This window comes from Eubalaena glacialis, chromosome 2 (assembly GCF_028564815.1).
Source record: "Eubalaena glacialis isolate mEubGla1 chromosome 2, mEubGla1.1.hap2.+ XY, whole genome shotgun sequence".
Lineage (NCBI taxonomy): Eukaryota > Metazoa > Chordata > Mammalia > Artiodactyla > Balaenidae > Eubalaena > Eubalaena glacialis.
This window is the reverse complement of record NC_083717.1, coordinates 55844726-55865759: the sequence shown is the minus strand read 5'-3', so window position 1 is coordinate 55865759 and position 21034 is coordinate 55844726. Positions and strand designations below refer to the sequence as shown.

The 21034-nt window shown below is 56.8% G+C and overlaps 7 non-coding genes across 7 annotated transcripts; all 7 read left to right on the top strand.

Annotated features, from left to right (window-relative positions):
- Nucleotides 1-2250: 2250 nt before the first annotated feature.
- LOC133086370 (small nucleolar RNA SNORD116) lies at nt 2251-2343 on the top strand. The gene has a single exon (XR_009700126.1). It is a non-coding gene; the product is annotated as a small nucleolar RNA SNORD116 (small nucleolar RNA).
- A 2689-nt stretch (nt 2344-5032) lies between these two features.
- Nucleotides 5033-5125, top strand: LOC133086369 (small nucleolar RNA SNORD116). Its single transcript, XR_009700125.1, has one exon. It is a non-coding gene; the product is annotated as a small nucleolar RNA SNORD116 (small nucleolar RNA).
- Nucleotides 5126-7820: 2695 nt separating this feature from the next.
- On the top strand, nt 7821-7913 carry LOC133086367 (small nucleolar RNA SNORD116). Its single transcript, XR_009700123.1, has one exon. It is a non-coding gene; the product is annotated as a small nucleolar RNA SNORD116 (small nucleolar RNA).
- A 2689-nt stretch (nt 7914-10602) lies between these two features.
- LOC133086366 (small nucleolar RNA SNORD116) lies at nt 10603-10695 on the top strand. Its single transcript, XR_009700122.1, has one exon. It is a non-coding gene; the product is annotated as a small nucleolar RNA SNORD116 (small nucleolar RNA).
- A 2689-nt stretch (nt 10696-13384) lies between these two features.
- LOC133086365 (small nucleolar RNA SNORD116) lies at nt 13385-13477 on the top strand. The gene has a single exon (XR_009700121.1). It is a non-coding gene; the product is annotated as a small nucleolar RNA SNORD116 (small nucleolar RNA).
- A 2689-nt stretch (nt 13478-16166) lies between these two features.
- Nucleotides 16167-16259, top strand: LOC133086364 (small nucleolar RNA SNORD116). Its single transcript, XR_009700120.1, has one exon. It is a non-coding gene; the product is annotated as a small nucleolar RNA SNORD116 (small nucleolar RNA).
- Nucleotides 16260-18948: 2689 nt separating this feature from the next.
- LOC133086363 (small nucleolar RNA SNORD116) lies at nt 18949-19041 on the top strand. Its single transcript, XR_009700119.1, has one exon. It is a non-coding gene; the product is annotated as a small nucleolar RNA SNORD116 (small nucleolar RNA).
- The last annotated feature ends 1993 nt before the right edge of the window (nt 19042-21034 follow it).

Sequence of the window (21034 nt, the reverse complement as noted above, 5' to 3'; positions counted from 1 at the left end):
GCAGTGAGCAGGGGTGGGCTGGAGTTGAGCGATGGCAGAAGGGGGCCGATGGACTAGGCCACGGGGCTGCCCCTTTCAGCTCCTCTGCTGAAGCTGCCGGCACACTGTTGGTGCTAAGTGGATCATCGTGGAGTGGGCTGAGGATCGAGTGCTGCATTTAAGCCTGTGTGGTGGCTGGGGGCCTGGAGAGAAAGTTAAGGTATCATGAGGACACGTCCTATGTAATGTCGTGGGATGGGCTGTCATCATTGGGTTGCAGGTGCTGGCCTCAGCTTCCCGAGGATGTGTCTTGTTCGTGAAGGGCTGGCATCAGCTGCCTATGGAGGGGATGGCTTTGGCAGTTCATGAGGATGTAGTGAGGTAGGTAACCTGTGTAGAGTTGCGATCCCATTTCCGGAGGAGTGACTCCACACGGGTGTCTTGCGGGACGTAGAGAAGATGGACATGCTGAGGCATCTGTGCCGGCCTCCTTGGGGGTAGGTGAGTTATGGGAACAAGCCCTTTGGTCGTTTTGTTCCTTCTTTTGGGAATGTGCAAAGCGATAGTGTTTCTCCCGGAGGGCATGACGCGGCCGGCCCATGTGGCATGCAGGCCGTTCGAAGAGCCAGAGCTTTATCCGGAGCAGTCCATTGGCCGGGAAGAGATGGGGACACAGTTGCCCTGCCAGGTGCCCTGCCGTGGCCAACCACCTTTCCCTTTCAGGCTTCCAAGTCCCCTCGCATGGCAGAGGTCTTCCATTGAAAGTCTGTCTGTGGTCCTCGGGGACAGTGCCTTTGATCACTGTGAGTTCCTCGGTAGTGTCGCTGTGGCAGTGGAGAATTGCCAGGATGCATGCGGTGCCGTGGGCCTCATCAAAGCAGACAGGCTTGCGGTCTGTCTTCCCTGGTGTTCAGTGTCCCCATGTTCGCATGATGTCTGTGGCTTCAAGTAGGGTTGAGTCGCCCTGCAGGCAGCAGGAGGGCACTTAGGACGAGGCTGTGAAGCGTTTGAGCGTTTCCTCAGTGGTCTGGGCCGCGAAACCTGCCAGTTGGAAGCTTGCCGATACGTGGCCGGGAAGGTGGCCTAATTTCCGCTGTCAGGTCCCAACCTGTGTCCTGGTTGCTGAAGCCCAACACTTCCCGTTGTGGGCATTCCCACGGGGTCACGGAAAGTGATATGGTCTAGTTGGCGAGAAGAGGCACTTGGGCCGAAGTTCGTTAGCCCCTTGAGTAGTGCCGGGCTGCATCTTGCCTGTAGGCAACTGCAGGTCGGAGTCAGCCCCCCCATGGGAGGTTCCCTTGCTTCTGGGAGCGCTGGGAGTGACCCCAAGGGCACATCAGATGTGCTTGTAGGTGGCAGGGTCTCCAGGTCCACGTAGATGTGACACCCACGGCCGGGAGGCAGGTCTCGTCCAGTCTTTGTGCTTTGGTCAGAAGGCGTGGCTGTGGGAGAGCGGGAGTCTGTGACCTATTTCAGCAGCCCCTGGGCGTTAAACTTCGCATGCGGCCTCTTGAAGCTGACAGGGGTCTTTCTCCTTTCAGTTGGGGGTCCAACCAGGGTGCTGTGTATAAACTGTGGCGTTTACTGTTGGAGGTGTCTGCAGAGGGCCACAGCGACACCCAGAGACCAAGACGCGTATTCAGCGCCACACACAGGAACCCACAAGCGCATCCTCGTGCGCAGTCACAGTCACACACGCCCACTCACGTGAATACACAGATACAGTGTCTGACACACCGACCAATGTACGTGCCTAACTTCCTCCAGTCATGCTGTGAGACACGCAATCAGTTTTCGGTAATGGATAGTGGTACTTGGAAAGCAGGTTCTGGGCTCACGGCAAGGTAAGTGTTCGCAAGAATCATGTTCTCTGAACCGTGGTGCAATTCAGAAGCCTGCATGATTTCTGTCCACTTCTCAGGTGCAGCTGCAGGGCAAGGCTGGCCGTCGGCAAAGACAAGAAGACCTTCGCGTTGTCTGATGACTGGATGTCCTAAGGAGAACTGGAAAAAGTGGGGCGGGCGCACGTTGCTGAGCGTGGCTGTGGATAACTCAGGACGGTATGCATTCACCCATACTAAAATGTGCCATTGGATATTAGGTTTTCATCAGATGGGCCCAGTGGCTGCAAGAGTGGATTGATTGTTGGTCTTGCTGAGTGGCCTGAAGACTGTGGATTCCCCAGGCTGTTGGAGTACTTCCGGGTCATGGCTCCTCTGCAGAGCCCCACGGCCTGCCCGTTTGTGTTCTGCAGCGTCCCAGCATGTGCTTGGATCGATGATGACACCCTTGTATGCATTCCTTGGAAAATCTGAACAAAATGAGTGAGAACGCTCTACCGTCTCCTTATCGAAACTGAGGTCCAGCACGTTTCCTCTCTCGGGGGTATGGGACAGTTAGGAGTGAGGGCCGACGTCCCCTGCTGACAGGCATGCAAACACCACTAAGGGCTCCAGCATTGGAGGGACTCCTGTGTGAGGGTCGACCGTGTCTGCCCATAAGCTGGGTCATCTATGAATCCCCGGTCCCTGCTAAAAGACCGCTGAGGGAATACAAGGGGCCAGGCTCTCCTGCTAGTCTTCAGAGTCGGAGCGTGTGCTGGTGGAGGCCCAGTGAGCTTGCAGCTTGGAGAGGTGTGTTTTGGCCAGGATCACGCTTTGTGCATGCCGCTTCGGAGGTTGATTCTGGAAGCCAAAGTGAGCAAGCTTCCCTGGTTGGAGCCTGGAGCCTCAGGCCAGGCCTGAGGCCCTCTGTGATGTTGTGTGTGGTGTGGTGAGGTTCCTGAGTGCCCGGTGGGGCTGGAGCAGTGAGCAGGGGTGGGCTGGAGTTGAGCGATGGCAGAAGGGGGCCGATGGACTAGGCCACGGGGCTGCCCCTTTCAGCTCCTCTGCTGAAGCTGCCGGCACACTGTTGGTGCTAAGTGGATCATCGTGGAGTGGGCTGAGGATCGAGTGCTGCATTTAAGCCTGTGTGGTGGCTGGGGGCCTGGAGAGAAAGTTAAGGTATCATGAGGACACGTCCTATGTAATGTCGTGGGATGGGCTGTCATCATTGGGTTGCAGGTGCTGGCCTCAGCTTCCCGAGGATGTGTCTTGTTCGTGAAGGGCTGGCATCAGCTGCCTATGGAGGGGATGGCTTTGGCAGTTCATGAGGATGTAGTGAGGTAGGTAACCTGTGTAGAGTTGCGATCCCATTTCCGGAGGAGTGACTCCACACGGGTGTCTTGCGGGACGTAGAGAAGATGGACATGCTGAGGCATCTGTGCCGGCCTCCTTGGGGGTAGGTGAGTTATGGGAACAAGCCCTTTGGTCGTTTTGTTCCTTCTTTTGGGAATGTGCAAAGCGATAGTGTTTCTCCCGGAGGGCATGACGCGGCCGGCCCATGTGGCATGCAGGCCGTTCGAAGAGCCAGAGCTTTATCCGGAGCAGTCCATTGGCCGGGAAGAGATGGGGACACAGTTGCCCTGCCAGGTGCCCTGCCGTGGCCAACCACCTTTCCCTTTCAGGCTTCCAAGTCCCCTCGCATGGCAGAGGTCTTCCATTGAAAGTCTGTCTGTGGTCCTCGGGGACAGTGCCTTTGATCACTGTGAGTTCCTCGGTAGTGTCGCTGTGGCAGTGGAGAATTGCCAGGATGCATGCGGTGCCGTGGGCCTCATCAAAGCAGACAGGCTTGCGGTCTGTCTTCCCTGGTGTTCAGTGTCCCCGTGTTCGCATGACGTCTGTGGCTTCAAGTAGGGTTGAGTCGCCCTGCAGGCAGCAGGAGGGCACTTAGGACGAGGCTGTGAAGCGTTTGAGCGTTTCCTCAGTGGTCTGGGCCGCGAAACCTGCCAGTTGGAAGCTTGCCGATACGTGGCCGGGAAGGTGGCCTAATTTCCGCTGTCAGGTCCCAACCTGTGTCCTGGTTGCTGAAGCCCAACACTTCCCATTGTGGGCATTCCCACGGGGTCACGGAAAGTGATATGGTCTAGTTGGCGAGAAGAGGCACTTGGGCCGAAGTTCGTTAGCCCCTTGAGTAGTGCCGGGCTGCATCTTGCCTGTAGGCAACTGCAGGTCGGAGTCAGCCCCCCCATGGGAGGTTCCCTTGCTTCTGGGAGCGCTGGGAGTGACCCCAAGGGCACATCAGATGTGCTTGTAGGTGGCAGGGTCTCCAGGTCCACGTAGATGTGACACCCACGGCCGGGAGGCAGGTCTCGTCCAGTCTTTGTGCTTTGGTCAGAAGGCGTGGCTGTGGGAGAGCGGGAGTCTGTGACCTATTTCAGCAGCCCCTGGGGGTTAAACTTCGCATGCGGCCTCTTGAAGCTGACAGGGGTCTTTCTCCTTTCAGTTGGGGGTCCAACCAGGGTGCTGTGTATAAACTGTGGCGTTTACTGTTGGAGGTGTCTGCAGAGGGCCACAGCGACACCCAGAGACCAAGACGCGTATTCAGCGCCACGCACAGGAACCCACAAGCGCATCCTCGTGCGCAGTCACAGTCACACACGCCCACTCACGTGAATACACAGATACAGTGTCTGACACACCGACCAATGTACGTGCCTAACTTCCTCCAGTCATGCTGTGAGACACGCAATCAGTTTTCGGTAATGGATAGTGGTACTTGGAAAGCAGGTTCTGGGCTCACGGCAAGGTAAGTGTTCGCAAGAATCATGTTCTCTGAACCGTGGTGCAATTCAGAAGCCTGCATGATTTCTGTCCACTTCTCAGGTGCAGCTGCAGGGCAAGGCTGGCCGTCGGCAAAGACAAGAAGACCTTCGCGTTGTCTGATGACTGGATGTCCTAAGGAGAACTGGAAAAAGTGGGGCGGGCGCACGTTGCTGAGCGTGGCTGTGGATAACTCAGGACGGTATGCATTCACCCATACTAAAATGTGCCATTGGATATTAGGTTTTCATCAGATGGGCCCAGTGGCTGCAAGAGTGGATTGATTGTTGGTCTTGCTGAGTGGCCTGAAGACTGTGGATTCCCCAGGCTGTTGGAGTACTTCCGGGTCATGGCTCCTCTGCAGAGCCCCACGGCCTGCCCGTTTGTGTTCTGCAGCGTCCCAGCATGTGCTTGGATCGATGATGACACCCTTGTATGCATTCCTTGGAAAATCTGAACAAAATGAGTGAGAACGCTCTACCGTCTCCTTATCGAAACTGAGGTCCAGCACGTTTCCTCTCTCGGGGGTATGGGACAGTTAGGAGTGAGGGCCGACGTCCCCTGCTGACAGGCATGCAAACACCACTAAGGGCTCCAGCATTGGAGGGACTCCTGTGTGAGGGTCGACCGTGTCTGCCCATAAGCTGGGTCATCTATGAATCCCCGGTCCCTGCTAAAAGACCGCTGAGGGAATACAAGGGGCCAGGCTCTCCTGCTAGTCTTCAGAGTCGGAGCGTGTGCTGGTGGAGGCCCAGTGAGCTTGCAGCTTGGAGAGGTGTGTTTTGGCCAGGATCACGCTTTGTGCACGCCGCTTCGGAGGTTGATTCTGGAAGCCAAAGTGAGCAAGCTTCCCTGGTTGGAGCCTGGAGCCTCAGGCCAGGCCTGAGGCCCTCTGTGATGTTGTGTGTGGTGTGGTGAGGTTCCTGAGTGCCCGGTGGGGCTGGAGCAGTGAGCAGGGGTGGGCTGGAGTTGAGCGATGGCAGAAGGGGGCCGATGGACTAGGCCACGGGGCTGCCCCTTTCAGCTCCTCTGCTGAAGCTGCCGGCACACTGTTGGTGCTAAGTGGATCATCGTGGAGTGGGCTGAGGATCGAGTGCTGCATTTAAGCCTGTGTGGTGGCTGGGGGCCTGGAGAGAAAGTTAAGGTATCATGAGGACACGTCCTATGTAATGTCGTGGGATGGGCTGTCATCATTGGGTTGCAGGTGCTGGCCTCAGCTTCCCGAGGATGTGTCTTGTTCGTGAAGGGCTGGCATCAGCTGCCTATGGAGGGGATGGCTTTGGCAGTTCATGAGGATGTAGTGAGGTAGGTAACCTGTGTAGAGTTGCGATCCCATTTCCGGAGGAGTGACTCCACACGGGTGTCTTGCGGGACGTAGAGAAGATGGACATGCTGAGGCATCTGTGCCGGCCTCCTTGGGGGTAGGTGAGTTATGGGAACAAGCCCTTTGGTCGTTTTGTTCCTTCTTTTGGGAATGTGCAAAGCGATAGTGTTTCTCCCGGAGGGCATGACGCGGCCGGCCCATGTGGCATGCAGGCCGTTCGAAGAGCCAGAGCTTTATCCGGAGCAGTCCATTGGCCGGGAAGAGATGGGGACACAGTTGCCCTGCCAGGTGCCCTGCCGTGGCCAACCACCTTTCCCTTTCAGGCTTCCAAGTCCCCTCGCATGGCAGAGGTCTTCCATTGAAAGTCTGTCTGTGGTCCTCGGGGACAGTGCCTTTGATCACTGTGAGTTCCTCGGTAGTGTCGCTGTGGCAGTGGAGAATTGCCAGGATGCATGCGGTGCCGTGGGCCTCATCAAAGCAGACAGGCTTGCGGTCTGTCTTCCCTGGTGTTCAGTGTCCCCATGTTCGCATGATGTCTGTGGCTTCAAGTAGGGTTGAGTCGCCCTGCAGGCAGCAGGAGGGCACTTAGGACGAGGCTGTGAAGCGTTTGAGCATTTCCTCAGTGGTCTGGGCCGCGAAACCTGCCAGTTGGAAGCTTGCCGATACGTGGCCGGGAAGGTGGCCTAATTTCCGCTGTCAGGTCCCAACCTGTGTCCTGGTTGCTGAAGCCCAACACTTCCCGTTGTGGGCATTCCCACGGGGTCACGGAAAGTGATATGGTCTAGTTGGCGAGAAGAGGCACTTGGGCCGAAGTTCGTTAGCCCCTTGAGTAGTGCCGGGCTGCATCTTGCCTGTAGGCAACTGCAGGTCGGAGTCAGCCCCCCCATGGGAGGTTCCCTTGCTTCTGGGAGCGCTGGGAGTGACCCCAAGGGCACATCAGATGTGCTTGTAGGTGGCAGGGTCTCCAGGTCCACGTAGATGTGACACCCACGGCCGGGAGGCAGGTCTCGTCCAGTCTTTGTGCTTTGGTCAGAAGGCGTGGCTGTGGGAGAGCGGGAGTCTGTGACCTATTTCAGCAGCCCCTGGGCGTTAAACTTCGCATGCGGCCTCTTGAAGCTGACAGGGGTCTTTCTCCTTTTCCTTTCAGTTGGGGGTCCAACCAGGGTGCTGTGTATAAACTGTGGCGTTTACTGTTGGAGGTGTCTGCAGAGGGCCACAGCGACACCCAGAGACCAAGACGCGTATTCAGCGCCACACACAGGAACCCACAAGCGCATCCTCGTGCGCAGTCACAGTCACACACGCCCACTCACGTGAATACACAGATACAGTGTCTGACACACCGACCAATGTACGTGCCTAACTTCCTCCAGTCATGCTGTGAGACACGCAATCAGTTTTCGGTAATGGATAGTGGTACTTGGAAAGCAGGTTCTGGGCTCACGGCAAGGTAAGTGTTCGCAAGAATCATGTTCTCTGAACCGTGGTGCAATTCAGAAGCCTGCATGATTTCTGTCCACTTCTCAGGTGCAGCTGCAGGGCAAGGCTGGCCGTCGGCAAAGACAAGAAGACCTTCGCGTTGTCTGATGACTGGATGTCCTAAGGAGAACTGGAAAAAGTGGGGCGGGCGCACGTTGCTGAGCGTGGCTGTGGATAACTCAGGACGGTATGCATTCACCCATACTAAAATGTGCCATTGGATATTAGGTTTTCATCAGATGGGCCCAGTGGCTGCAAGAGTGGATTGATTGTTGGTCTTGCTGAGTGGCCTGAAGACTGTGGATTCCCCAGGCTGTTGGAGTACTTCCGGGTCATGGCTCCTCTGCAGAGCCCCACGGCCTGCCCGTTTGTGTTCTGCAGCGTCCCAGCATGTGCTTGGATCGATGATGACACCCTTGTATGCATTCCTTGGAAAATCTGAACAAAATGAGTGAGAACGCTCTACCGTCTCCTTATCGAAACTGAGGTCCAGCACGTTTCCTCTCTCGGGGGTATGGGACAGTTAGGAGTGAGGGCCGACGTCCCCTGCTGACAGGCATGCAAACACCACTAAGGGCTCCAGCATTGGAGGGACTCCTGTGTGAGGGTCGACCGTGTCTGCCCATAAGCTGGGTCATCTATGAATCCCCGGTCCCTGCTAAAAGACCGCTGAGGGAATACAAGGGGCCAGGCTCTCCTGCTAGTCTTCAGAGTCGGAGCGTGTGCTGGTGGAGGCCCAGTGAGCTTGCAGCTTGGAGAGGTGTGTTTTGGCCAGGATCACGCTTTGTGCATGCCGCTTCGGAGGTTGATTCTGGAAGCCAAAGTGAGCAAGCTTCCCTGGTTGGAGCCTGGAGCCTCAGGCCAGGCCTGAGGCCCTCTGTGATGTTGTGTGTGGTGTGGTGAGGTTCCTGAGTGCCCGGTGGGGCTGGAGCAGTGAGCAGGGGTGGGCTGGAGTTGAGCGATGGCAGAAGGGGGCCGATGGACTAGGCCACGGGGCTGCCCCTTTCAGCTCCTCTGCTGAAGCTGCCGGCACACTGTTGGTGCTAAGTGGATCATCGTGGAGTGGGCTGAGGATCGAGTGCTGCATTTAAGCCTGTGTGGTGGCTGGGGGCCTGGAGAGAAAGTTAAGGTATCATGAGGACACGTCCTATGTAATGTCGTGGGATGGGCTGTCATCATTGGGTTGCAGGTGCTGGCCTCAGCTTCCCGAGGATGTGTCTTGTTCGTGAAGGGCTGGCATCAGCTGCCTATGGAGGGGATGGCTTTGGCAGTTCATGAGGATGTAGTGAGGTAGGTAACCTGTGTAGAGTTGCGATCCCATTTCCGGAGGAGTGACTCCACACGGGTGTCTTGCGGGACGTAGAGAAGATGGACATGCTGAGGCATCTGTGCCGGCCTCCTTGGGGGTAGGTGAGTTATGGGAACAAGCCCTTTGGTCGTTTTGTTCCTTCTTTTGGGAATGTGCAAAGCGATAGTGTTTCTCCCGGAGGGCATGACGCGGCCGGCCCATGTGGCATGCAGGCCGTTCGAAGAGCCAGAGCTTTATCCGGAGCAGTCCATTGGCCGGGAAGAGATGGGGACACAGTTGCCCTGCCAGGTGCCCTGCCGTGGCCAACCACCTTTCCCTTTCAGGCTTCCAAGTCCCCTCGCATGGCAGAGGTCTTCCATTGAAAGTCTGTCTGTGGTCCTCGGGGACAGTGCCTTTGATCACTGTGAGTTCCTCGGTAGTGTCGCTGTGGCAGTGGAGAATTGCCAGGATGCATGCGGTGCCGTGGGCCTCATCAAAGCAGACAGGCTTGCGGTCTGTCTTCCCTGGTGTTCAGTGTCCCCGTGTTCGCATGACGTCTGTGGCTTCAAGTAGGGTTGAGTCGCCCTGCAGGCAGCAGGAGGGCACTTAGGACGAGGCTGTGAAGCGTTTGAGCGTTTCCTCAGTGGTCTGGGCCGCGAAACCTGCCAGTTGGAAGCTTGCCGATACGTGGCCGGGAAGGTGGCCTAATTTCCGCTGTCAGGTCCCAACCTGTGTCCTGGTTGCTGAAGCCCAACACTTCCCGTTGTGGGCATTCCCACGGGGTCACGGAAAGTGATATGGTCTAGTTGGCGAGAAGAGGCACTTGGGCCGAAGTTCGTTAGCCCCTTGAGTAGTGCCGGGCTGCATCTTGCCTGTAGGCAACTGCAGGTCGGAGTCAGCCCCCCCATGGGAGGTTCCCTTGCTTCTGGGAGCGCTGGGAGTGACCCCAAGGGCACATCAGATGTGCTTGTAGGTGGCAGGGTCTCCAGGTCCACGTAGATGTGACACCCACGGCCGGGAGGCAGGTCTCGTCCAGTCTTTGTGCTTTGGTCAGAAGGCGTGGCTGTGGGAGAGCGGGAGTCTGTGACCTATTTCAGCAGCCCCTGGGCGTTAAACTTCGCATGCGGCCTCTTGAAGCTGACAGGGGTCTTTCTCCTTTCAGTTGGGGGTCCAACCAGGGTGCTGTGTATAAACTGTGGCGTTTACTGTTGGAGGTGTCTGCAGAGGGCCACAGCGACACCCAGAGACCAAGACGCGTATTCAGCGCCACGCACAGGAACCCACAAGCGCATCCTCGTGCGCAGTCACAGTCACACACGCCCACTCACGTGAATACACAGATACAGTGTCTGACACACCGACCAATGTACGTGCCTAACTTCCTCCAGTCATGCTGTGAGACACGCAATCAGTTTTCGGTAATGGATAGTGGTACTTGGAAAGCAGGTTCTGGGCTCACGGCAAGGTAAGTGTTCGCAAGAATCATGTTCTCTGAACCGTGGTGCAATTCAGAAGCCTGCATGATTTCTGTCCACTTCTCAGGTGCAGCTGCAGGGCAAGGCTGGCCGTCGGCAAAGACAAGAAGACCTCCGCGTTGTCTGATGACTGGATGTCCTAAGGAGAACTGGAAAAAGTGGGGCGGGCGCACGTTGCTGAGCGTGGCTGTGGATAACTCAGGACGGTATGCATTCACCCATACTAAAATGTGCCATTGGATATTAGGTTTTCATCAGATGGGCCCAGTGGCTGCAAGAGTGGATTGATTGTTGGTCTTGCTGAGTGGCCTGAAGACTGTGGATTCCCCAGGCTGTTGGAGTACTTCCGGGTCATGGCTCCTCTGCAGAGCCCCACGGCCTGCCCGTTTGTGTTCTGCAGCGTCCCAGCATGTGCTTGGATCGATGATGACACCCTTGTATGCATTCCTTGGAAAATCTGAACAAAATGAGTGAGAACGCTCTACCGTCTCCTTATCGAAACTGAGGTCCAGCACGTTTCCTCTCTCGGGGGTATGGGACAGTTAGGAGTGAGGGCCGACGTCCCCTGCTGACAGGCATGCAAACACCACTAAGGGCTCCAGCATTGGAGGGACTCCTGTGTGAGGGTCGACCGTGTCTGCCCATAAGCTGGGTCATCTATGAATCCCCGGTCCCTGCTAAAAGACCGCTGAGGGAATACAAGGGGCCAGGCTCTCCTGCTAGTCTTCAGAGTCGGAGCGTGTGCTGGTGGAGGCCCAGTGAGCTTGCAGCTTGGAGAGGTGTGTTTTGGCCAGGATCACGCTTTGTGCATGCCGCTTCGGAGGTTGATTCTGGAAGCCAAAGTGAGCAAGCTTCCCTGGTTGGAGCCTGGAGCCTCAGGCCAGGCCTGAGGCCCTCTGTGATGTTGTGTGTGGTGTGGTGAGGTTCCTGAGTGCCCGGTGGGGCTGGAGCAGTGAGCAGGGGTGGGCTGGAGTTGAGCGATGGCAGAAGGGGGCCGATGGACTAGGCCACGGGGCTGCCCCTTTCAGCTCCTCTGCTGAAGCTGCCGGCACACTGTTGGTGCTAAGTGGATCATCGTGGAGTGGGCTGAGGATCGAGTGCTGCATTTAAGCCTGTGTGGTGGCTGGGGGCCTGGAGAGAAAGTTAAGGTATCATGAGGACACGTCCTATGTAATGTCGTGGGATGGGCTGTCATCATTGGGTTGCAGGTGCTGGCCTCAGCTTCCCGAGGATGTGTCTTGTTCGTGAAGGGCTGGCATCAGCTGCCTATGGAGGGGATGGCTTTGGCAGTTCATGAGGATGTAGTGAGGTAGGTAACCTGTGTAGAGTTGCGATCCCATTTCCGGAGGAGTGACTCCACACGGGTGTCTTGCGGGACGTAGAGAAGATGGACATGCTGAGGCATCTGTGCCGGCCTCCTTGGGGGTAGGTGAGTTATGGGAACAAGCCCTTTGGTCGTTTTGTTCCTTCTTTTGGGAATGTGCAAAGCGATAGTGTTTCTCCCGGAGGGCATGACGCGGCCGGCCCATGTGGCATGCAGGCCGTTCGAAGAGCCAGAGCTTTATCCGGAGCAGTCCATTGGCCGGGAAGAGATGGGGACACAGTTGCCCTGCCAGGTGCCCTGCCGTGGCCAACCACCTTTCCCTTTCAGGCTTCCAAGTCCCCTCGCATGGCAGAGGTCTTCCATTGAAAGTCTGTCTGTGGTCCTCGGGGACAGTGCCTTTGATCACTGTGAGTTCCTCGGTAGTGTTGCTGTGGCAGTGGAGAATTGCCAGGATGCATGCGGTGCCGTGGGCCTCATCAAAGCAGACAGGCTTGCGGTCTGTCTTCCCTGGTGTTCAGTGTCCCCGTGTTCGCATGACGTCTGTGGCTTCAAGTAGGGTTGAGTCGCCCTGCAGGCAGCAGGAGGGCACTTAGGACGAGGCTGTGAAGCGTTTGAGCGTTTCCTCAGTGGTCTGGGCCGCGAAACCTGCCAGTTGGAAGCTTGCCGATACGTGGCCGGGAAGGTGGCCTAATTTCCGCTGTCAGGTCCCAACCTGTGTCCTGGTTGCTGAAGCCCAACACTTCCCGTTGTGGGCATTCCCACGGGGTCATGGAAAGTGATATGGTCTAGTTGGCGAGAAGAGGCACTTGGGCCGAAGTTCGTTAGCCCCTTGAGTAGTGCCGGGCTGCATCTTGCCTGTAGGCAACTGCAGGTCGGAGTCAGCCCCCCCATGGGAGGTTCCCTTGCTTCTGGGAGCGCTGGGAGTGACCCCAAGGGCACATCAGATGTGCTTGTAGGTGGCAGGGTCTCCAGGTCCACGTAGATGTGACACCCACGGCCGGGAGGCAGGTCTCGTCCAGTCTTTGTGCTTTGGTCAGAAGGCGTGGCTGTGGGAGAGCGGGAATCTGTGACCTATTTCAGCAGCCTCTGGGCGTTAAACTTCGCATGCGGCCTCTTGAAGCTGACAGGGGTCTTTCTCCTTTCAGTTGGGGGTCCAACCAGGGTGCTGTGTATAAACTGTGGCGTTTATTGTTGGAGGTGTCTGCAGAGGGCCACAGCGACACCCAGAGACCAAGACGCGTATTCAGCGCCACACACAGGAACCCACAAGCGCATCCTCGTGCGCAGTCACAGTCACACACGCCCACTCACGTGAATACACAGATACAGTGTCTGACACACCGACCAATGTACGTGCCTAACTTCCTCCAGTCATGCTGTGAGACACGCAATCAGTTTTCGGTAATGGATAGTGGTACTTGGAAAGCAGGTTCTGGGCTCACGGCAAGGTAAGTGTTCGCAAGAATCATGTTCTCTGAACCGTGGTGCAATTCAGAAGCCTGCATGATTTCTGTCCACTTCTCAGGTGCAGCTGCAGGGCAAGGCTGGCCGTCGGCAAAGACAAGAAGACCTTCGCGTTGTCTGATGACTGGATGTCCTAAGGAGAACTGGAAAAAGTGGGGCGGGCGCACGTTGCTGAGCGTGGCTGTGGATAACTCAGGACGGTATGCATTCACCCATACTAAAATGTGCCATTGGATATTAGGTTTTCATCAGATGGGCCCAGTGGCTGCAAGAGTGGATTGATTGTTGGTCTTGCTGAGTGGCCTGAAGACTGTGGATTCCCCAGGCTGTTGGAGTACTTCCGGGTCATGGCTCCTCTGCAGAGCCCCACGGCCTGCCCGTTTGTGTTCTGCAGCGTCCCAGCATGTGCTTGGATCGATGATGACACCCTTGTATGCATTCCTTGGAAAATCTGAACAAAATGAGTGAGAACGCTCTACCGTCTCCTTATCGAAACTGAGGTCCAGCACGTTTCCTCTCTCGGGGGTATGGGACAGTTAGGAGTGAGGGCCGACGTCCCCTGCTGACAGGCATGCAAACACCACTAAGGGCTCCAGCATTGGAGGGACTCCTGTGTGAGGGTCGACCGTGTCTGCCCATAAGCTGGGTCATCTATGAATCCCCGGTCCCTGCTAAAAGACCGCTGAGGGAATACAAGGGGCCAGGCTCTCCTGCTAGTCTTCAGAGTCGGAGCGTGTGCTGGTGGAGGCCCAGTGAGCTTGCAGCTTGGAGAGGTGTGTTTTGGCCAGGATCACGCTTTGTGCATGGCGCTTCGGAGGTTGATTCTGGAAGCCAAAGTGAGCAAGCTTCCCTGGTTGGAGCCTGGAGCCTCAGGCCAGGCCTGAGGCCCTCTGTGATGTTGTGTGTGGTGTGGTGAGGTTCCTGAGTGCCCGGTGGGGCTGGAGCAGTGAGCAGGGGTGGGCTGGAGTTGAGCGATGGCAGAAGGGGGCCGATGGACTAGGCCACGGGGCTGCCCCTTTCAGCTCCTCTGCTGAAGCTGCCGGCACACTGTTGGTGCTAAGTGGATCATCGTGGAGTGGGCTGAGGATCGAGTGCTGCATTTAAGCCTGTGTGGTGGCTGGGGGCCTGGAGAGAAAGTTAAGGTATCATGAGGACACGTCCTATGTAATGTCGTGGGATGGGCTGTCATCATTGGGTTGCAGGTGCTGGCCTCAGCTTCCCGAGGATGTGTCTTGTTCGTGAAGGGCTGGCATCAGCTGCCTATGGAGGGGATGGCTTTGGCAGTTCATGAGGATGTAGTGAGGTAGGTAACCTGTGTAGAGTTGCGATCCCATTTCCGGAGGAGTGACTCCACACGGGTGTCTTGCGGGACGTAGAGAAGATGGACATGCTGAGGCATCTGTGCCGGCCTCCTTGGGGGTAGGTGAGTTATGGGAACAAGCCCTTTGGTCGTTTTGTTCCTTCTTTTGGGAATGTGCAAAGCGATAGTGTTTCTCCCGGAGGGCATGACGCGGCCGGCCCATGTGGCATGCAGGCCGTTCGAAGAGCCAGAGCTTTATCCGGAGCAGTCCATTGGCCGGGAAGAGATGGGGACACAGTTGCCCTGCCAGGTGCCCTGCCGTGGCCAACCACCTTTCCCTTTCAGGCTTCCAAGTCCCCTCGCATGGCAGAGGTCTTCCATTGAAAGTCTGTCTGTGGTCCTCGGGGACAGTGCCTTTGATCACTGTGAGTTCCTTGGTAGTGTCGCTGTGGCAGTGGAGAATTGCCAGGATGCATGCGGTGCCGTGGGCCTCATCAAAGCAGACAGGCTTGCGGTCTGTCTTCCCTGGTGTTCAGTGTCCCCATGTTCGCATGATGTCTGTGGCTTCAAGTAGGGTTGAGTCGCCCTGCAGGCAGCAGGAGGGCACTTAGGACGAGGCTGTGAAGCGTTTGAGCGTTTCCTCAGTGGTCTGGGCCGCGAAACCTGCCAGTTGGAAGCTTGCCGATACGTGGCCGGGAAGGTGGCCTAATTTCCGCTGTCAGGTCCCAACCTGTGTCCTGGTTGCTGAAGCCCAACACTTCCCGTTGTGGGCATTCCCACGGGGTCACGGAAAGTGATATGGTCTAGTTGGCGAGAAGAGGCACTTGGGCCGAAGTTCGTTAGCCCCTTGAGTAGTGCCGGGCTGCATCTTGCCTGTAGGCAACTGCAGGTCGGAGTCAGCCCCCCCATGGGAGGTTCCCTTGCTTCTGGGAGCGCTGGGAGTGACCCCAAGGGCACATCAGATGTGCTTGTAGGTGGCAGGGTCTCCAGGTCCACGTAGATGTGACACCCACGGCCGGGAGGCAGGTCTCGTCCAGTCTTTGTGCTTTGGTCAGAAGGCGTGGCTGTGGGAGAGCGGGAGTCTGTGACCTATTTCAGCAGCCCCTGGGCGTTAAACTTCGCATGCGGCCTCTTGAAGCTGACAGGGGTCTTTCTCCTTTCAGTTGGGGGTCCAACCAGGGTGCTGTGTATAAACTGTGGCGTTTACTGTTGGAGGTGTCTGCAGAGGGCCACAGCGACACCCAGAGACCAAGACGCGTATTCAGCGCCACACACAGGAACCCACAAGCGCATCCTCGTGCGCAGTCACAGTCACACACGCCCACTCACGTGAATACACAGATACAGTGTCTGACACACCGACCAATGTACGTGCCTAACTTCCTCCAGTCATGCTGTGAGACACGCAATCAGTTTTCGGTAATGGATAGTGGTACTTGGAAAGCAGGTTCTGGGCTCACGGCAAGGTAAGTGTTCGCAAGAATCATGTTCTCTGAACCGTGGTGCAATTCAGAAGCCTGCATGATTTCTGTCCACTTCTCAGGTGCAGCTGCAGGGCAAGGCTGGCCGTCGGCAAAGACAAGAAGACCTTCGCGTTGTCTGATGACTGGATGTCCTAAGGAGAACTGGAAAAAGTGGGGCGGGCGCACGTTGCTGAGCGTGGCTGTGGATAACTCAGGACGGTATGCATTCACCCATACTAAAATGTGCCATTGGATATTAGGTTTTCATCAGATGGGCCCAGTGGCTGCAAGAGTGGATTGATTGTTGGTCTTGCTGAGTGGCCTGAAGACTGTGGATTCCCCAGGCTGTTGGAGTACTTCCGGGTCATGGCTCCTCTGCAGAGCCCCACGGCCTGCCCGTTTGTGTTCTGCAGCGTCCCAGCATGTGCTTGGATCGATGATGACACCCTTGTATGCATTCCTTGGAAAATCTGAACAAAATGAGTGAGAACGCTCTACCGTCTCCTTATCGAAACTGAGGTCCAGCACGTTTCCTCTCTCGGGGGTATGGGACAGTTAGGAGTGAGGGCCGACGTCCCCTGCTGACAGGCATGCAAACACCACTAAGGGCTCCAGCATTGGAGGGACTCCTGTGTGAGGGTCGACCGTGTCTGCCCATAAGCTGGGTCATCTATGAATCCCCGGTCCCTGCTAAAAGACCGCTGAGGGAATACAAGGGGCCAGGCTCTCCTGCTAGTCTTCAGAGTCGGAGCGTGTGCTGGTGGAGGCCCAGTGAGCTTGCAGCTTGGAGAGGTGTGTTTTGGCCAGGATCACGCTTTGTGCATGCCGCTTCGGAGGTTGATTCTGGAAGCCAAAGTGAGCAAGCTTCCCTGGTTGGAGCCTGGAGCCTCAGGCCAGGCCTGAGGCCCTCTGTGATGTTGTGTGTGGTGTGGTGAGGTTCCTGAGTGCCCGGTGGGGCTGGAGCAGTGAGCAGGGGTGGGCTGGAGTTGAGCGATGGCAGAAGGGGGCCGATGGACTAGGCCACGGGGCTGCCCCTTTCAGCTCCTCTGCTGAAGCTGCCGGCACACTGTTGGTGCTAAGTGGATCATCGTGGAGTGGGCTGAGGATCGAGTGCTGCATTTAAGCCTGTGTGGTGGCTGGGGGCCTGGAGAGAAAGTTAAGGTATCATGAGGACACGTCCTATGTAATGTCGTGGGATGGGCTGTCATCATTGGGTTGCAGGTGCTGGCCTCAGCTTCCCGAGGATGTGTCTTGTTCGTGAAGGGCTGGCATCAGCTGCCTATGGAGGGGATGGCTTTGGCAGTTCATGAGGATGTAGTGAGGTAGGTAACCTGTGTAGAGTTGCGATCCCATTTCCGGAGGAGTGACTCCACACGGGTGTCTTGCGGGACGTAGAGAAGATGGACATGCTGAGGCATCTGTGCCGGCCTCCTTGGGGGTAGGTGAGTTATGGGAACAAGCCCTTTGGTCGTTTTGTTCCTTCTTTTGGGAATGTGCAAAGCGATAGTGTTTCTCCCGGAGGGCATGACGCGGCCGGCCCATGTGGCATGCAGGCCGTTCGAAGAGCCAGAGCTTTATCCGGAGCAGTCCATTGGCCGGGAAGAGATGGGGACACAGTTGCCCTGCCAGGTGCCCTGCCGTGGCCAACCACCTTTCCCTTTCAGGCTTCCAAGTCCCCTCGCATGGCAGAGGTCTTCCATTGAAAGTCTGTCTGTGGTCCTCGGGGACAGTGCCTTTGATCACTGTGAGTTCCTCGGTAGTGTCGCTGTGGCAGTGGAGAATTGCCAGGATGCATGCGGTGCCGTGGGCCTCATCAAAGCAGACAGGCTTGCGGTCTGTCTTCCCTGGTGTTCAGTGTCCCCGTGTTCGCATGACGTCTGTGGCTTCAAGTAGGGTTGAGTCGCCCTGCAGGCAGCAGGAGGGCACTTAGGACGAGGCTGTGAAGCGTTTGAGCGTTTCCTCAGTGGTCTGGGCCGCGAAACCTGCCAGTTGGAAGCTTGCCGATACGTGGCCGGGAAGGTGGCCTAATTTCCGCTGTCAGGTCCCAACCTGTGTCCTGGTTGCTGAAGCCCAACACTTCCCGTTGTGGGCATTCCCACGGGGTCACGGAAAGTGATATGGTCTAGTTGGCGAGAAGAGGCACTTGGGCCGAAGTTCGTTAGCCCCTTGAGTAGTGCCGGGCTGCATCTTGCCTGTAGGCAACTGCAGGTCGGAGTCAGCCCCCCCATGGGAGGTTCCCTTGCTTCTGGGAGCGCTGGGAGTGACCCCAAGGGCACATCAGATGTGCTTGTAGGTGGCAGGGTCTCCAGGTCCACGTAGATGTGACACCCACGGCCGGGAGGCAGGTCTCGTCCAGTCTTTGTGCTTTGGTCAGAAGGCGTGGCTGTGGGAGAGCGGGAGTCTGTGACCTATTTCAGCAGCCCCTGGGGGTTAAACTTCGCATGCGGCCTCTTGAAGCTGACAGGGGTCTTTCTCCTTTCAGTTGGGGGTCCAACCAGGGTGCTGTGTATAAACTGTGGCGTTTACTGTTGGAGGTGTCTGCAGAGGGCCACAGCGACACCCAGAGACCAAGACGCGTATTCAGCGCCACGCACAGGAACCCACAAGCGCATCCTCGTGCGCAGTCACAGTCACACACGCCCACTCACGTGAATACACAGATACAGTGTCTGACACACCGACCAATGTACGTGCCTAACTTCCTCCAGTCATGCTGTGAGACACGCAATCAGTTTTCGGTAATGGATAGTGGTACTTGGAAAGCAGGTTCTGGGCTCACGGCAAGGTAAGTGTTCGCAAGAATCATGTTCTCTGAACCGTGGTGCAATTCAGAAGCCTGCATGATTTCTGTCCACTTCTCAGGTGCAGCTGCAGGGCAAGGCTGGCCGTCGGCAAAGACAAGAAGACCTTCGCGTTGTCTGATGACTGGATGTCCTAAGGAGAACTGGAAAAAGTGGGGCGGGCGCACGTTGCTGAGCGTGGCTGTGGATAACTCAGGACGGTATGCATTCACCCATACTAAAATGTGCCATTGGATATTAGGTTTTCATCAGATGGGCCCAGTGGCTGCAAGAGTGGATTGATTGTTGGTCTTGCTGAGTGGCCTGAAGACTGTGGATTCCCCAGGCTGTTGGAGTACTTCCGGGTCATGGCTCCTCTGCAGAGCCCCACGGCCTGCCCGTTTGTGTTCTGCAGCGTCCCAGCATGTGCTTGGATCGATGATGACACCCTTGTATGCATTCCTTGGAAAATCTGAACAAAATGAGTGAGAACGCTCTACCGTCTCCTTATCGAAACTGAGGTCCAGCACGTTTCCTCTCTCGGGGGTATGGGACAGTTAGGAGTGAGGGCCGACGTCCCCTGCTGACAGGCATGCAAACACCACTAAGGGCTCCAGCATTGGAGGGACTCCTGTGTGAGGGTCGACCGTGTCTGCCCATAAGCTGGGTCATCTATGAATCCCCGGTCCCTGCTAAAAGACCGCTGAGGGAATACAAGGGGCCAGGCTCTCCTGCTAGTCTTCAGAGTCGGAGCGTGTGCTGGTGGAGGCCCAGTGAGCTTGCAGCTTGGAGAGGTGTGTTTTGGCCAGGATCACGCTTTGTGCACGCCGCTTCGGAGGTTGATTCTGGAAGCCAAAGTGAGCAAGCTTCCCTGGTTGGAGCCTGGAGCCTCAGGCCAGGCCTGAGGCCCTCTGTGATGTTGTGTGTGGTGTGGTGAGGTTCCTGAGTGCCCGGTGGGGCTGGAGCAGTGAGCAGGGGTGGGCTGGAGTTGAGCGATGGCAGAAGGGGGCCGATGGACTAGGCCACGGGGCTGCCCCTTTCAGCTCCTCTGCTGAAGCTGCCGGCACACTGTTGGTGCTAAGTGGATCATCGTGGAGTGGGCTGAGGATCGAGTGCTGCATTTAAGCCTGTGTGGTGGCTGGGGGCCTGGAGAGAAAGTTAAGGTATCATGAGGACACGTCCTATGTAATGTCGTGGGATGGGCTGTCATCATTGGGTTGCAGGTGCTGGCCTCAGCTTCCCGAGGATGTGTCTTGTTCGTGAAGGGCTGGCATCAGCTGCCTATGGAGGGGATGGCTTTGGCAGTTCATGAGGATGTAGTGAGGTAGGTAACCTGTGTAGAGTTGCGATCCCATTTCCGGAGGAGTGACTCCACACGGGTGTCTTGCGGGACGTAGAGAAGATGGACATGCTGAGGCATCTGTGCCGGCCTCCTTGGGGGTAGGTGAGTTATGGGAACAAGCCCTTTGGTCGTTTTGTTCCTTCTTTTGGGAATGTGCAAAGCGATAGTGTTTCTCCCGGAGGGCATGACGCGGCCGGCCCATGTGGCATGCAGGCCGTTCGAAGAGCCAGAGCTTTATCCGGAGCAGTCCATTGGCCGGGAAGAGATGGGGACACAGTTGCCCTGCCAGGTGCCCTGCCGTGGCCAACCACCTTTCCCTTTCAGGCTTCCAAGTCCCCTCGCATGGCAGAGGTCTTCCATTGAAAGTCTGTCTGTGGTCCTCGGGGACAGTGCCTTTGATCACTGTGAGTTCCTCGGTAGTGTCGCTGTGGCAGTGGAGAATTGCCAGGATGCATGCGGTGCCGTGGGCCTCATCAAAGCAGACAGGCTTGCGGTCTGTCTTCCCTGGTGTTCAGTGTCCCCATGTTCGCATGATGTCTGTGGCTTCAAGTAGGGTTGAGTCGCCCTGCAGGCAGCAGGAGGGCACTTAGGACGAGGCTGTGAAGCGTTTGAGCGTTTCCTCAGTGGTCTGGGCCGCGAAACCTGCCAGTTGGAAGCTTGCCGATACGTGGCCGGGAAGGTGGCCTAATTTCCGCTGTCAGGTCCCAACCTGTGTCCTGGTTGCTGAAGCCCAACACTTCCCGTTGTGGGCATTCCCACGGGGTCACGGAAAGTGATATGGTCTAGTTGGCGAGAAGAGGCACTTGGGCCGAAGTTCGTTAGCCCCTTGAGTAGTGCCGGGCTGCATCTTGCCTGTAGGCAACTGCAGGTCGGAGTCAGCCCCCCCATGGGAGGTTCCCTTGCTTCTGGGAGCGCTGGGAGTGACCCCAAGGGCACATCAGATGTGCTTGTAGGTGGCAGGGTCTCCAGGTCCACGTAGATGTGACACCCACGGCCGGGAGGCAGGTCTCGTCCAGTCTTTGTGCTTTGGTCAGAAGGCGTGGCTGTGGGAGAGCGGGAGTCTGTGACCTATTTCAGCAGCCCCTGGGCGTTAAACTTCGCATGCGGCCTCTTGAAGCTGACAGGGGTCTTTCTCCTTTCAGTTGGGGGTCCAACCAGGGTGCTGTGTATAAACTG